This window comes from Leopardus geoffroyi, chromosome D2, assembly GCF_018350155.1.
Source record: "Leopardus geoffroyi isolate Oge1 chromosome D2, O.geoffroyi_Oge1_pat1.0, whole genome shotgun sequence".
NCBI lineage: Eukaryota > Metazoa > Chordata > Mammalia > Carnivora > Felidae > Leopardus > Leopardus geoffroyi.
In genome coordinates, this window is record NC_059334.1 from 44777437 (window position 1) to 44794126 (window position 16690).

A 16690-nucleotide genomic window follows, 5' to 3' on the forward strand; every position below is an offset into this window, starting at 1 on the left:
CTAAAATATTCGCCGCAGTTATCTCTGTGAGTCGTATTACGGATCACTTTTATTCTTTCTGCATATTAATATTTTCTAATTTTTCTACAATGAGTATGTATTACTTGTGTAATAAAAAAACAATAAAAGTTATTTAAAAGACGGAAAAAAAGGAAAAGCCCAGCTTAGTTGATTGATATCCAAGAGAGTGGCTCTAATGGCTACCACTTGTCTAGATTCTCTGCTTCAATATTTTTAAAATTGTGCCATGGTGAAATCCAAAAGCTTTCCGCAGGGGCTGCAGAGGGCAAGAGGGAAGGAGGCAGGAAGCTCTGCTCCACACCCAGGCCCTCCCACCCCTGTGCACGCAGACACACCCACAGTAACACATACACTCAGTCAGAGCAGCTCCACTTTCTCAAGTCTTATAAAGAGGTGTTCTGCCTAAGATTTAACTTTAATAAAAGAGCCTGCAGATGAAAAAACACACATACTATCCCAGGAAGCTTTGTCCGGATGCCATGTCTGAGCACCAAGAAAACACTTAACTCTCATTACCCCTGAAAAAGGCTTCTCGGAACTGAAGTAATGAGTCTGAAGGGCTTTTATCCTGGGCGGATGAAAGCGCGAGCGAAGGCCCGGAGGTGGGATTCAACAGGACTCACTGGGAGAAGAGGGTGGGCTTGTCTGGCTACAAGAGAGCAGAATGGGGGGCAGGCAAAAGCACAGTGGGCATCTGAGAAGCAGAGAAGTACTGAAGCAGAGGCCTAGTCCCTCCTCTCAGCAGGTGCCGGAGGACAACGTGGGTCAGTCTTGGAGAATATGCTGCCACATCTCCCACACGAGATGCCTTGGTGCTGGAAAGTCAGACTCGGGCTGACCTTCCCCAACTCTAAAAGAAGGTCAAAGTCAGCATCCTGCTGACTCCCCTTCTAGGGGAGGGCCCCACGTTTATCCACAGCTTCTGTCCTCCTGAGTGTAAAGGAGGCATTAGTGTGTCCTGCCAACCTGAGGTCAGATGTGCTTCTCACTTTGGTCACTGGCTGGATAAAGTGACTGACCCTGTATTAATTCTGAAACGTCATCCAGCTAATAATAATATAATAGCAGCTATCGCCTAACATGTTTTCACTACTGGTCAGGCACTGCGATATCATCAACAATTTTATTTAAGCCTAATAGCAAGGGTAAGAGGTATCGTAAAGACTCACTGTGAAAATGATCCCACTTCTCTACGACTTCCTGTATCTGTACTCTTTGTCATGTGACTTTGCAGCTCCTCCCATTACAAGGTGGGGTCTATATTTCATCTCTTGACTCTGGACAGATATTGTGACTTTCATGGCCACAGACATGATGAAGTGCCAATTTTTTTTTTAGCATTATGTATTTAGAGAGAGACAGAGACAGAGTGTGTGTGTGTGTGTGTGTGTGTGTGTGTGTGAAGCGGGGTGGGCAGAGACAGAGAGAGATGGAAAGAGAGAATCCCAAGGAGGCTCCCTGCTGACAGCACAGAGCCTGATGTGGGGCTTGATTCCATGAACTGTGAGATCATGACCTGAGCAGAAACCAAGAGTCTGACACCCTGATGAAGTGCCAATTCTTTTTTTTTTTTTTTTCAGGTTTAATTTTGAGAGAGAAAGCACAAGTTGGGGAGGGGCAGAGAGAGAGGGGGACAGAAAATCCCAAGCAGACTCCATGCTGACGGTACCAAGCCCGACATGGGGCTCAAACCCACAGACCATGAGATCACGACCTGAGCCAAAACCAAGAGTCTGATGCTTAACTGACTGAGCCACCCAGGCGCCCCTGAAGTGCCAATTCGAAGCCCAGGCCTCAAGAGCCATTGTAACCTTCCATTCACCTCTATTTCCTTCCCTTGGGATCCTGACATCCCATGAGAACAAGCCTGGGCTAGCTTGCTGGATGATGACAGACCATGTAGAAAGGAACTGACCCAGCCGAGGCCACCCTAACTCAGTCAGCTGACCACAGACATGGGTGAACCCATCCAAGACCAGCCAGGCTGGGCCCAGATCAGCAGACCTACTCAGTGGACCTATAGATTCATGAGGAATAATATATATAATTGGTCTGTTCAGGGACAGTTTGTTTAACTGTGTTATTGTGATAGTAGATACCTGGATACAGGTGAGTACCATCAGTGCTGCCAAACTCGAGAAAAGAGAAATTTTCCTGCTGTGGAATGAATGTCAGGGCCCACCCCCCCAAATTCATATATATGAAGCCCTAATTCTCAGTGTGTTGGTATTTGCAGATGGGGACTTTGGGAGTTAGCATTAAGTGAGGTCCTGAATGTGGGGCCCGTCTGATGGGATTATTGCCGTTATAAGAAGAAACAACAAGAATTAGTGCTCGCTCACTCTCTCAGTCTCTCCCCACCTCTAACTCCCTCCATCTACCATGAGAACAGACAGCAAGAAGGCAGCCATCTGCAAGGCAAGAAGAGGGCCCTCGCCAGGAGCCAACCACGTTGCACCCTGATCTTGGACTTCAGCCTCCAGAACTGTGAAAAATAAATTTCGATGTCTAAGCACCCCCAACCCAGCCTGTGGGATTTTGTTACTGGAGCCTAGGCAGATCTCACAGCTCGTAGGTGACAGAGTGAGGATCCAAAGCCTGCACTCCTAATGAAGAGTCCAAGGCTTCCTGCCCAGCCCTGGGGCAGTGAACAGAGCAGGAAGACTCCACTTCTAGGAAATTTTTCTGCCACACCCTTGGGGCAACTCTCTACCTTGAGCTATCCTGGAATCCCAAATGTCTTAGGCACATGGAATTTCAATGCTGGAAACAGACTTGGAGGGCATTAACTCCAACTGCCTGGCTACGTAGATGATGCCGAAGACCAGGTGATTCAAATGAATGGTTCAAAGTCAGACTGTATATAAAAGCAAAGAAAAGGTTAAACTAAAGGTCTCTGAGCCCCCAGGGAAGTGCTCACTTGTCCACACTGGGCTCATCTGTCTCTCCAGGAGTAATTTAAATGAGAAGGATCATTTTTCAAGAATTCTCATCTTGCTCCCAGCCCCAGCACTGCAAGGGTTCCAGTCTTGAGCTCCAGCAGCCAGAACTCCTATGAGCTACTTATAAATTCCAACCGAATCTAGTCCCTTCCCCAAACTCTTCTCCACAAATCAGCCTGATGAACCATGCAGTCAACATAGCATGGGCAGATGGTAGGGCCTGGCTCCCTATTGGACATCCAGGGGAATGAAACTGCTTTGGCCTACCAGCGTCATAAAGGCAGCAGCACCCTGTGCCCACATAAAAGACAGAGCCCCTCGGTTACTTCTCCAAGGCCATGCAGAAGATCTGGTAGCAGAGACTGCAGCTTATGTAGGCAGTTTGGCTGTTGCCATGCATATGGTAGCCTGGCAGCTACTTCCAAGAGCTTGCAAACCACATAGCAATCAGGAGCCCCTAGGGCCTGGGGCCCATCTGCTGTGCAAAGATAGAGCTTCATTTCAGATGCCACGAAGCATCAGAGGACATTGTATGCTTCCCTCTGAGCTGGAGCACTGCCCCAGCCTTTAGGCTGTGGTGGAACTCTTAGAGAAGATGAAGTTCACTCAGCATACAGGCAAAGTCCTGGGGCTCTGGGGCTCTGGGGACATTCTGATGAATGAGGTATGACTCTGGCCCTCAAAAGCTCCCAGTCAAGTAGTGAGAGTCCTACAGAGGTTTATACAATTGTGGGCATGCACACACAGCAACTAATTCTGGTCTGGAGAGAGCGAGGACAGGAAGGGCATTCCAGAAGGTTTTGGGGGGACACCTGTCTGGCTCAGTTAGTAAAGCATGTGACTCTTGATCTCAGGGTGGTGACTTCAAGCCCCATGTTGGGCATGGAGCCTACTTAATTTGAAAAAAAAAAAAAAAAAAAAGAGGACATGACCTTTGGGCTGGGAGTCCAAGAAGATCTTTCCCGCCATCACGTCTCTGGAGATTGTGCAGGAGCTGTCTAAGATTGAGGTCAGGCGTGATGTACATGAGAACTCTGTCTCCAGTGTTCCCCAAATGCTGGCCTCCCTATATGTGCCAGGCTCTCCAGCACCTGGGCTCACCTCTTCCTTCCATGACCCACAAGATGGCTTGGATTCCCACTCTACTTACTGCCACTACGTTGCTTAAAACCACACCATGGCTTTCCTTTTTATCTGAAATGAGGTTACAGTCTTCAGTATGGTCCCAAGGGCCTGCAGGTGTGGCCTTTGCCCACTCCGCTATGTCCAGTCTCACCCTGCTTCTCGGGTTTCCCAGCACGGTGGTGTTCCCTCAGTTCCTCAAGCCGAATCCTCACCGGCAGGATTTGACACATGTGTCCCTTGCCCTTCAGTCTCGGCACAAGGGTCACTTCAACAGGGGAGTCTCCCCTGACCCTCCAGTTTGGGTCAGCTTTCTCAGATTTAATCCCTCATAGAACCACGTCCCTTTCTTTCACTGTATTTTAATACATCTTGAAGTTATATCCCTCTCATAGTTTTTCAGTTAATGTCTGTCTTTCCCACTAGTCAGTAAACCTCATGAAAGTGGGAATCACATCTGCTTTTGCTTACGTTTGTAGGCTCAGTATCTAACACAGTGCCAGGGACATGGTATACACTCAACAAATACCTGATGAATTAATGGGTGAATGGATGGGCACTGCAAGAATTCTAACTGGGAGTTCTGCTCCAGGGAATGGAGAATCCATTGTGTCTTAGGTTGGGCGTCTCCAAAAGCAGAGCCTATGACAAAACCTTGAGTATAAGTCAACTTATTTGGGCAGTGAAACCAAGAAGTGCTAGGGAAATGGGAGGGAAGGGAAGGGAAGGGAAGGGAAGGGAAGGGAAGGGAAGGGAAGGGAAGGGAAGGGAAGGGAAGGGAAGCGAAGGGATTGGATCCAGGGTGCATAAACGGGACTCCTGGACTAGAGGGCTGGGGCAAAAGGGAGGAAGAGAGAGAGAGAGAGGCTGGTGGAGCCGCTGTGTGTATGACAGGTCAGGTGGGAGAAAGGAAGAAATCTGCCCATATCTGCTTGGTTTTCTACTTGATTTCTGGTGACTCCAGCCCCAAGACCCAGGCTTACTGACACAAAGGTTATCAGGTCCAACCTCTCTGTTTCTACTACTGGTTCCCCATGAGCACACAATTTCAGGTGGTCCAGTACGGGAATCTTTTTAGAGAACTCTCAATTCCCGGCTCCATGGAATACCAAAATTGGCTGATTGCACTGAAAGATCCAATTCATTCCCTCCAGAGGAAGAAGTGGTACTTTATAAGGAGACCATGACCCACACAGGTGAGACTCCACGTGTCCATGTGCCTTTATTTCCTGAACCTATCATATTTATGCAAAATGACAGAAACCAACATCTGCCAGAGGGCATTCAGGACCCAGGAAGTGGGTCAAGATTTTACGAATAGCATTCCTCCTCCATCAAACTTCTTAATCCACAAGCACCATGCGCTCAGCCAAATGTCCAGCAAATGTCTGGGATGCCTACTCTGTGTCTGGCACTACATGGAGCACCGGTAGCACAGCTGTGAAGGTAGAACAAATCCCTGTCCTTGAAGAGGTTCTAACCCAGGGGAGAGGACATATAACCACCAAAATGCATGTCGAAGGAAAGTATTCAGACCTACAAGAGCATAGCATGGGGCAGAGCACTTGGTGGGGGGCGGGGGGAGGAAGGAGCCTCATCTAGAGGCCAGGGAGGCCTCCCTGAGGATGGATCATCACCAGATCGACGTAAGTGTTAATGGGAAGATGAAGGAGAGGGGAAAGCATGCACAGCAGAGGAAATGGTATGTACGAAGCCCTTTGATGGGAGAATCATGACAAAGTGGACAATGAAGACAGGTGTGATCTGAGACAAGGCGGACAGGGGAAGCAGGTGTGGCCAGTTCAGGTCTTGAGTCCCACTGTGCAGGAGGATATCAAAGAACCCCGCTTCTAGGGGGCCTGCCAACCTCAGATGTGAGAGAAGGTAGGCAAAGGTGAGGCAGGACAGATGCAATGGGACCCGGGCAAGTGGGTAAAGAATTGGCCTTTCCGGAGCACCTCCTATGTGGCAGGCACTGTGCCACATGCAAGAATTTATGAAATTCTTAGATTCATTCATTCATCCAATTCAACCCAGAGCTACTGAGCCACTGCTTTACTCAATGGCCAAGTAGAAGGCAAGGGTAATTTTTTTCCAAAATCATCATTCAGAAAAAGAGTGAGAGAACTTATATTCAAATTCCTGATAAACTCTCTCCTATTAAAGGCCAGTTCTCTCATTTAGTTTATTTTCCACAACAAAGTACTGTTTGGGGAAAAGACATTAGCCTGAAATGACCTCAATCAATGCTAGTTTTGGATGCCTATAAGAGGTTGTCTGATAGAATCGTTACAGAAAGAGGCAAAGATATTTAACCCTACTTAATAATTTTTCCTGAGTATGACCTTAGAATTGTAAACTGGGGATATTGTTCTAAACAAGCCTTAGTACAAATCACTTTCAAAAGCAAGTTTTATTGTGGAGATCATGATCATGAACATACCTACAGAATAATGTGGAAGGAAGTGTTTAAAAAGGAAACACTCTCCTAATGTTGTGCAGGTAAGTGCAGGTGGCTTGGGATAAAATCTCTAGTGACAGAATTTTACACAGATCCACAGGGTGCCAGATCTCAAACAACTATGACAGAAGTGGAGATTTCTGTGGCCTGGAGAACTGGGTTAGTCGCTCCATACAGTGGCTCTGGCAATGACAGCACTGTTGCCCAAGAGGACTGGGAAAGCTTTGAATAAAATTACTCCATGAAATGCAAGAGGAAGAAAGCAGTATTTCTTAGTGCACTATTTTATATAACATGTGAGTTTAAATATGTATGGGTAGCTAAATTAATAAATCTAATGCTACAGATAGACATGTGACTCTGTTTTTTTTTAAAGTGTACAACTCAATGGTTTTTATTTTATTTTTTTTTAATATATGAAATTTATTGTCAAATTGGTTTCCATACAACACCCAGTGCTCATCCCAAAAGGTGCCCTCCTCAATACCCATCACCCACCCTCCCCTCCCTCCCACCCCCCATCAACCCTCAGTTTGTTCTCAGTTTTTAAGAGTCTCTTATGCTTTGGCTCTCTCCCACTCTAACCTCTTTTTTTTTTTTTCCTTCCCCTCCCCCATGGGTTTCTGTTAAGTTTCTCAGGATCCACATAAGAGTGAAACCATATGGTATCTGTCTTTCTCTGTATGGCTTATTTCACTTAGCATCACACTCTCCAGTTCCATCCACGTTGCTACAAAAGGCCATATTTCATTTTTTCTCATTGCCACGTAGTATTCCATTGTGTATATAAACCACAATTTCTTTATCCATTCATCAGTTGATGGACATTTAGGCTCTTTCCATCATTTGGCTATTGTTGAGAGTGCTGCTATAAACATTGGGGTACAAGTGCCCCTATGCATCAGTACTCCTGTATCCCTTGGGTAAATTCCTAGCAGTGCTATTGCTGGGTCATAGGGTAGGTCTATTTTTAATTTTCTGAGGAACCTCCACACTGCTTTCCAGAGCGGCTGCACCAATTTGTATTCCCACCAACAGTGCAAGAGGGTTCCCATTTCTCCACATCCTCTCCAGCGTCTAGAGTCTCCTGATTTGTTCATTTTGGCCACTCTGACTGGCGTGAGGTGATATCTGAGTGTGGTTTTGATTTGTGTTTCCCTGATAAGGAGCGGCGTTGAACATCTTTTCATGTGCCTGTTGGCCATCCGGATGTCTTCTTTAGAGAAGTGTCTATTCATGTTTTCTGCCCATTTCTTCACTGGGTTATTTGTTTTTCGGGTGTGGAGTTTGGTGAGCTCTTTATAGATTTTGGATACTAACCCTTTGTCCGATATGTCATTTGCAAATATCTTTTCCCATTCCGTTGGTTGCCTTTTAGTTTTGTTGGTTGTTTCCTTTGCTGTGCAGAAGCTTTTTATCTTCATAAGGTCCCAGTAATTCACTTTTGCTTTTAATTCCCTTGCCTTTGGGGATGTGTCGAGTAAGAGATTGCTACGGCTGAGGTCAGAGAGGTCTTTTCCTGCTTTCTCCTCTAAGGTTTTGATGGTTTCCTGTCTCACATTCAGGTCCTTTATCCATTTTGAGTTTATTTTTGTGAATGGTGTGAGAAAGTGGTCTAGTTTCAACCTTCTGCATGTTGCTGTCCAGTTCTCCCAGCACCGTTTGTTAAAGAGACTGTCTTTTTTCCATTGGATGTTCTTTCCTGCTTTGTCAAAGATGAGTTGGCCATACATTTGTGGGTCTAGTTCTGGGGTTTCTATTCTATTCCATTGGTCTATGTGTCTGTTTTTGTGCCAATACCATGGACATGTGACTCTTTGATCTACCTCCCTAAGAGTTTACATGTTCAACTTCAAGTTGACCCTCTCCCCTAACTACAGGATCTCCCCACTGCGAAATGCAAAAAGCACTTTCTATTAGGAAAGGAGCTGCTCTCTATTCCAGCATTTATGGGAACTAGCGACAGGGGACGGAATGGAAGCTCACCCAGTTCTACACACCAGATGGAAATGGCCCTGCCAGCCAGAGCACCCTATATGCGCACCCAAATTTTGCAGGGAGCAAACCCCCATTTACTGATGAGGAACTGGGTCCAGAGAGGCCCTGGAAGCTGACCTGCTCAAGGGCACAGGCACAGAGGGCAAAGCAGGACTTTAGCCCAATCTGCTCCACTCTGAAATCTTTCACCTAGCTGCTTCCCTGCAGCAGGACCCGGCCTTGGTGACCCACCTTCCTATTTCGGCACATGAAGAGTGCTCCAGAGATCGAGACTAAACCCCTAGCTGTTTTCTCTGTCTCTCCTGAGAATATGACACCCAATCCAAGCTCAAGAAACATAGCCTCCAGGCCACAGGCAACCGCCCCATGTGTGGCAAGCCCCTCGGGTTCCTTGGATCCTCTTGGGCTAACTTTTGAACCTGTCCTCCATGCACTGGTGGCTCTCTCCTTTACAGAGGTCACTGTCCTGTGTATAGCTGATCCTAACTGAGTCAGAAGATGAGTGAACTGAGCTCTCACCTCTCAGCCACCAGCAGATCAATGGGCCTTTCCCAAGCCCTTCCCAAAGTCCCCAAGGGAAGGGGCAGAGCAGCCGTGCCCTCGGCAGGGCCCCCCACCCACCCCCTGTTGCCTGACCTTCCTTCTAGTGGCCTCATGCTCCTTGGTACCGGGCCGTCCACCTTCAGGAGATGGAGGAAGGAGGGAGGCACCAGGATGGCCCAGTACTGATAAACTACAACCGTGGACCTGTTGTTATAATAAAGTTATATTAGAACACATGCATACCCTTCCTTTATGAATTTTCTGTGGCTACTTTCAGGCTACAAGGTAGAGTTGAAGAGATACAACAGAGACCTTAGGGCCTTCCAACCAGTGATATTTAGGTTCTTTAAGAAAGAGTTTGCTAGCTCTGGTTTAGAAGAATAGATAGCAAATGTTAATATCAAAATGTTAATGATGTTTATCGCAAGATAGAGGAAAGATAGGTAATTTTGGTTTTCTTGGGCTTTTTCCTTTATGGTTAGTTATATATTTTTATTTGTATATTTATATACATATACATATTTCTATTTTTCTACTACAATAATGTGTAATCTTCTAAAAAGCACATAACTTAAATAATTTCTTGGCTTATTTACATTAAAAATAACTTCACTAATGCTCACAGTGATTTTCCTCCATTTTACAGTCGAGGAACCAGATTTGAGAAATGTCTAGCAATTTGCCCAAAGTCACACAGCAAGCGGTACACATGAGACCCCAATCTGGGTCTGTCTGACCCAAAGACCTTCACAGGACCACAATGGAAGAAAGTCCCCAGGCTCCCCTCCTGAGAAGACAGGGACAAAGTGCATCTGTCTGAGAAGCATCACCACCATAAGCCCAGAGCCCCTCCTCCCAGAAACTGGCCTTGATAGGAAGCATCTCGCTCAGCCTCTCTCGAGGCTTCAGAACTCTGCATGTGGCTCACTGAGTGCACAGTGCCTACCTCAGCCTGGCAGGACCACCATAGTGGATACCAAACTGCTCCCTCTATCCCAAGCACGGAAGCCCTGAGGTCAGCAGGAAAAGCCGGCCATGCTGAGGTCAGAGTCCACATCTAAACCTCCCCAGAGCTCCAGGGCTCTTCCCTGCCCACCTCCCACCTTCTCCTCCAGCTCCACCTCCCCACCACCCCTCCCCAGGCATCCACTCACTGCTCCAGCCAATTAGAAGGCTCTGCACTTCCCCACTCACGGTGTTTGCACACAAGGTTCCCTTTGCAGGACAAGTGCTTTCCCTCCCCGGCCACTTGGCAAATTCCCACTCTTTCTTCCAAAGACAGGTCACAAACTAAAAATGCATGGTGGCTACAGATGTGCTTTCTCAGACTCGCATGGTATTGTAAAAATCAGGGCATTTCATGAAAAAAAAAAAAAATTGAGATTCCCAGTCTTCCCAGACCAAATGAAAGATCTAGTAACACTCATCCCACATTCCCACATGGCAACCATAGGCTGTGGCTGAGTAGCAGCTGTTCTTTTGATAGGGTGCGTGCTTCTCAGCCGGCCATGGACCCCACCCATGCCCACATCTATTTACGACTACAATCCCTGCATTAAGTGCTCTGGCACAATGGCTCTCTGTGCCCAGCAGTAGCAGCACCACCTGGAAACTTACTAGAAATGCAAATTTTTGACCTACGGAATCAGAAACTCCAGGGGCAGGGTCCAGCAATCCATGTTGTACCAAGTGACCCAGGGGACTCTGATGACCACCCCAATCTGAGAATCCCTGCTCTGGCACTGTAGGGTCTCCCCCAAGCAAGAGGCCAGCTGTGTCTCCCACCAGCTTTCTCCACCCCTGACTTCCAATCTTCCATCCTCAGTCACAGCACAGCTCGGTCCTGTGTCAGCTAATGACCACATGCATTGCACCTCTGTCACATACACTCACCTGCCCTGTGGCCACCGGCCATTTACCTGTCCATCTTCCTACCCTGTGAAATCCTTTTGGGTGAAGGCTATCCTGATCCCTCCCTCCCCAGCACCGAGCACAGAGCCAGGCCCCCAGTGGGAGCTGAGGGTCTTCTCCAGAACACAATCAACTCATTTGGTGATATTTATGTTCCCTTAATTACTGAAGCAAGAGTGACCGTGAGGCAGCCTCAGCCCTCCTCTGACATGACAAGGATATCGAGAACCAAATGCTTGCAGCTCCAGGAGAAGTGATATTTCAGCAGAAGATGAAGTAATTCCTATTCACAGCATCTGTTAATCACTCAAGATCCTTCTAGATTCGAGGGGCTATAGAATGAAAGGTGTTATTAATGAAACCATACAGACTAGGAGGCAGTTCTGAATAGCAGCCCTCCTTCCTAACAATGCCTTCCCCGGCAAGTTAATCCCCTTCCATTATTTCAAATTCTTCAAGTGCTAGAGAAGTCATGTAGGTTGTTTTCCGAATAGTCACTTAGCTGACAAGCATTTTCTAATTGACAGAACACTCTGAAAAGACAGATTGAAGAGGGGGGAGAGAGGTATTAAGATGGTGCAATTTCCCACACACAGCAGGAGGCTAAGTTGACTGAAATGTAAGATTTGGAAGAAAAGTTATTCATCATACCCCTCAATCCCACAGCCCCTCCCAGGAGAGAATTCAGAGATATTCTTCCATGGGTGGCTCCGATCCAAAGACCAAGGATGTGCCCAGAGGGACCACATGCTACCCACAAGCTCAAACCCAAGCTGAGAATTGAAATCCAAGAGCAATAATAAAAACTGTTACTAATAGTTGAGCAGCTAATATGTGCCAGGAGCTTTCCAATAGGGTGTGTGCTGTGGGGTGGGGGCCCACACTTATCCCTAAAAGGGAAAGATTTTTCCCCATTTTCCAGATAAGAAGACTGAGGAAGGCATTCAAGTTCACAGAGCATGTAAATGGCAGAGCTGAGGTCAAACCCAAGTTTGCTAACTTGAGAGGCTCTGTGTGCTCTTTCTGTTACTGGGCCACCTCCTCCCACCTCTTAAGGAAATGCACTTGGTGTGACTGCAGAGTGGTGATGGACTCAGGTGGCAAATACCCTGAGCCACAGCCCAGAACCTGTCAGGCACCATAGGTGCTGGCAGGGCCTGGGGCTTTTCGTGGGCTGTCGTCACACAACCTGGATGCCCCCGGTGCTTACAGAGCCACTGGACAGCGCTAACCTATCAATCACCCCTCCTTTAATATCACGTGGCCTGATGGATTACCACCACGCCCCACCGGCCTTCAAATCATGCATGCTTTGAACAGCTAATGAGACATGCAGGATGGCTCCTCGTCTAATGTTTTCAGATTTCCCGGAGTGAGATAATGCCTCTCAAGAGGGAGTGCACACTGAGTTGTCCCAAGCACTGATAAGGTGTTAATAAACCTCAGCAAATGCTGATTAGAGGGGGCTCCAGCAGCACAGAGGTGCTGGAGGCTTGGCAATGAAAGCTGGGGAGCTTCTCAATTTGGAACTGATCCCCGGTTGGCAGCAGAAAGCATTTCTAGCGCCCCAGGGCTGCCCCCACAGGTCCGGCAGTCCTGTGACTGGTCCAAGGCATGGAGTCTGAACTCTGCACCAAGGGACAGATAGTGTCAGCAAGGAGAGCCTCACAAACCCCATCCCAAAATACCAGAGAAATCGACACACATCCCTCACGCCCCAGGTAACCATGAGGTACTGGGTATTCGGGAATATAGTTAAAACTTCCTCGAACGGACTTACATTTATAGCTGATGGAAAACTCTCGGGATAAGAAGTTTCAGAATAGGCGAGGGGGGGGGGGGGTGCGGGGGGGGGGTGTAGTGGATGCTGCTGGTTCCGTGCCCAGATCCCTTCTACCAGCTGGTGTGCCCATCTCCAGCTGCTGTTTGTGGGGGCTCTGCCTTGCCCAGAAACACCAGCAGGTCACCTCCTCCTTCTGGGTGTGGCCTGCAGCCAATGAATGACTGCAATGGGACCCAAAAGTGCAGACCTTCATCCTCGAGTTGGGATAACTTTGTGGTACAATTCCTACTCCGGGACCCCCCGGCTTTTCTTCCCCTGCTCCATCCCGCTTCCTTCGTACCCCGAAGGCTCTCACCTGAGGGCTGTCCCAAACACATCACTTGTGGGGTGCCAGGCTCTGCTTCCAGGAGACCAGACTTAGCCAGAGGAAGGGAGAGAGATGAGAACTACTAATTTGTGAGCACTCTTACGCACTGGCACCGTGTTAGACATTTCCCATACATAACTTCACGAGCCTTCCTCAGTAAACTTGTGAGGTATGGGAGAACATCACCAACCATAGAAAAGGAAATGGAGGCTCTGAGTGGGAAAGTGACTCAGCCAAGGTCACACGGTACATAAATGGCAAAGGCAAGATTGATGTTGAAGTCAAAGCAAGTCTGTTTCCATGACACCACATTGTTCCCCATGTTTTCTATGAGCTGTGTGACATCAGAAGAAGAGAGGATGGAGTTTATAATAAGGATACAGATCTGAAAAGGTACATAAGGGTAAGAGCTGGCAGACCAGCAGGAAGAAAGAAAACCTCCCACACTGAGTTGAAGCAGGCGCTCAGATCACCATTCTGTATGCTCCCCGTCACCCCCAGTGGAACCTAAGGATATTGCCTGGCAAGAACCTAATCACTTGCCACCTCTCTGATTCTCAGTTGTACAGCATATCCTACATTTTAATTTAGCATGCATATTTCACTGGCCATAGACTGAAGCAAATGTTTCCACTTTGGGCTCCTGCCTAAAGGAGCTAATAGTTTCCGTAAAGGTAAAGAAGACTTCTGTCAGCGACAGTGCCTTCTGATACTGTCACACATTCTAGCTTAATTAAAACGTGCTCCACGATGCACATCTCGGGAGAGACAACCTGCTCAGATGGTGTCACCCAAGGATACCATCCTTCCTACTAAGAAGGCAGGTAGGCTAACTGCAGTCCAAACAAACCAACAGTGAAATGTGCCACCTCTGTGCAGGTTTTAATTACTGTCCCAGGGACCTGCTAGCTGACAGGCAGAATGCCGTGAGCAGGAGTCAAGAGGTGGGTGGGAAGCCCCTTTCTCAAAGTCTCACCACTCTGCAACTACACACCCTGCCCTCAGTGTCTGGCAAGTCCTGGTTCCCATTGCCACAATCAGAAATTCCCATCGGGTCTGCGGTCCCTTTGCCTCTGGCTTGATTTGACCTGAAAATTTCCCAGGAAATCCAAGGGCAGGGGGAGTGTGTGCAGACAGTTGGGGAAGGCTGGGCCATGGGGAACCCAGGACAGGCATAAAACATGTTCATGTATCCCTAATGAGAGCTGCAGGCAGGAGGGGACTCCACTCACCCAGGCCAGGTTTGCAGCCACGCCTGCTGCTGCAGACACAGAGATGGCTGCTGAGTGCATTTGGCCCCAGACGTGAGCAGAATTCTAAATAGGCCCCAGCTCAGGGGTTGGGGAACTCCAGAACACAGAGCCAGGCCCTGAGAACACTGCATTTGAGAGCACTACCCTCCCTCACAGAGGCCCCAAATAGCCAAGAAGCTTCATCAACAAGACAATGCCAAATTCCATTTTTAGTGTAGAAAATGTCCAGGAAGTCAAAGGCAAGCTAGTCCAGCACTGTCTTCATTTCCCATTGGCCAGAATATTCCTCTATGCCTTAGTCGGGGTCCCATGGAGGGATGAGGTTGTTCCTGGTGCAGAAAACCCAGAAAGCCCAAGCGGCTGGTGGGTGTGTGAAGGGAGTGAGGCCACTTGTTCTTGACCATGGAGAGAGAGGGATACCCAAGAGGAAACTCCTGGGTCATTGTGGGTCTTGATATGGTGCCTGCCAAGGGTAACAAGCTTGTAGAAGGAAAGGAAGGAGCCCAGGTAAGAAGTTGTTGTGGCCATGCGAGCTCTCAGCTTTGGAGCCAGAGAGACTATCTCTCAGAAGGTATGTGGAACGGAAACCAGTTTGTCAGCCTTAGTAATGCCAGCATTTTTATGTATATTTCATGCATACCTTGTGATTACTTCATTATTTCCCTTCAAAGTTCAGAAAAGTTGAAGTTCAATTCTTTCTTGGCGGGTCTAACCAGAGGAATACCAAGCATGCAGGCTTAGAAGACAGCATTGTGTGGTTGGGAGTGGTCATTGCCAGCATCCCCAGGAGCAGAGGAAACCAAAGCATGAACCCCTGATGGGAGCAGAGTTGGGCTTTATGGGCCACCCCCTTTACTTGGCCCAACCTCTCATGGAGAGTTTTACTCCCTTTCCATTAAAGGTACACAGCTTCCTTTGGATCAAATGAAGATTGATATCTTTCTTTTTACAGGTTATGACAAACATTTTCTGAGCACGATTATATGTTGAGTTGTGTGCTACATGTGTGAGGGAGATGCGGCAAGGATGCTGCCCTTGAGGAGTTCATGGTCTACTCAGAGAGAGAGATACCCCTAAACAACCCATAATGTTACTACAAGATGGTGGCCAGAGAGAGTGGAGGAAGAAGGACCACAAGAGCAGAGGCCAGGAGAGGAGAGGGTGATGAGGACAGGACTTGGGTCACTTGGTGTTGATGACAGAGAAGAGGAAGGTGAGAACAATGGGGGGGGTAGTGACAGAAGAAGGGTTGACAGCTCTTTGAGGACCCTATCAGGGATAAAGGAACATGACATTATTCTGGGGCAGTGGAGAACCACAGAAGGGTTTTACACAGAGGCGTGACAAGGTAAGTTTCATATTTTAGACTTTCAAGTTTAAGCCGGTGTCTGGCAACAATCCATAAGTCAGCCAACTTCCCTCCAAAAAAAATCTGTGACGACTCAGACCAAGATAGAAATGGTAAACTAAGATTTATCACTAACCAAGGGCCAGATGCCAGGAGAAACTTCTGCAATTTGTAACACCTAAGTTGCTAAAAGAAGACTCATGGACAAGACATTGCTTGGCAATTTTTCAGGCCAGTAGATTTTTTTTTCCCAGACAGTACCAGGTATTTCTTCATCTTATCCAGAGGAATCAATGCCTACTCTCTCTCTCTCTTCATTCTATTGAGTAAAGAAATACAAGCACATTTCAGGAAACATAGATATGCTTTTTTAAATAGCATAGGTAATTAAAGACCATATTGTAGGAGTAAAATAAAATATTCATTCCAAATTACTAAAGAAATCACCTATGGAATCTCAAATCACATATCAAAATATAAAACCAGAAAAACAGCAAGAAAACAAAAATATAAATAAAATATCAGAAATAAGACTAAATATATCTTTTAGGAAGACAAATACAAGTCAGTTGTCAAGCTGAGCCAAGAACTAAAATCCAAACACATGCCAACATTAGTAGCCATGCTTAAAACAAAGCAGTTCCATCCTGATCAGCATGGTGAATTTATCTTTCTAATGTGCCTTTGTTCATGTGTTTTCATCAACCTATCCTATACTCTTTCATGGTCTCAGACCTCAGTCTACACCAAGGAGACATGTCAACCCCTTTGCTAGTGTAAGAAAACAACTAACCCACTTGCCCTCACTTCAGCCATACTACGGCTGAGTGCTGTGTCTACATAGCATGCAGGTGGCATGAAATTTTTTTATTCTATTTTCTCATCCACCCAATGCCAAAGCCACAATATTTGGAAACACAGAGGTAGCTGGTAGAATTTCC

At 47.1% G+C, this 16690-nt stretch overlaps 1 protein-coding gene across 5 annotated transcripts in view; it reads right to left on the bottom strand.

The window, feature by feature from the left end:
- GRID1 (glutamate ionotropic receptor delta type subunit 1) overlaps nucleotides 1-16690 on the bottom strand; it is a 701884-nt gene that overhangs the window by 392057 nt on the left and 293137 nt on the right. The gene's annotated exons all lie outside the window — the stretch shown is intronic.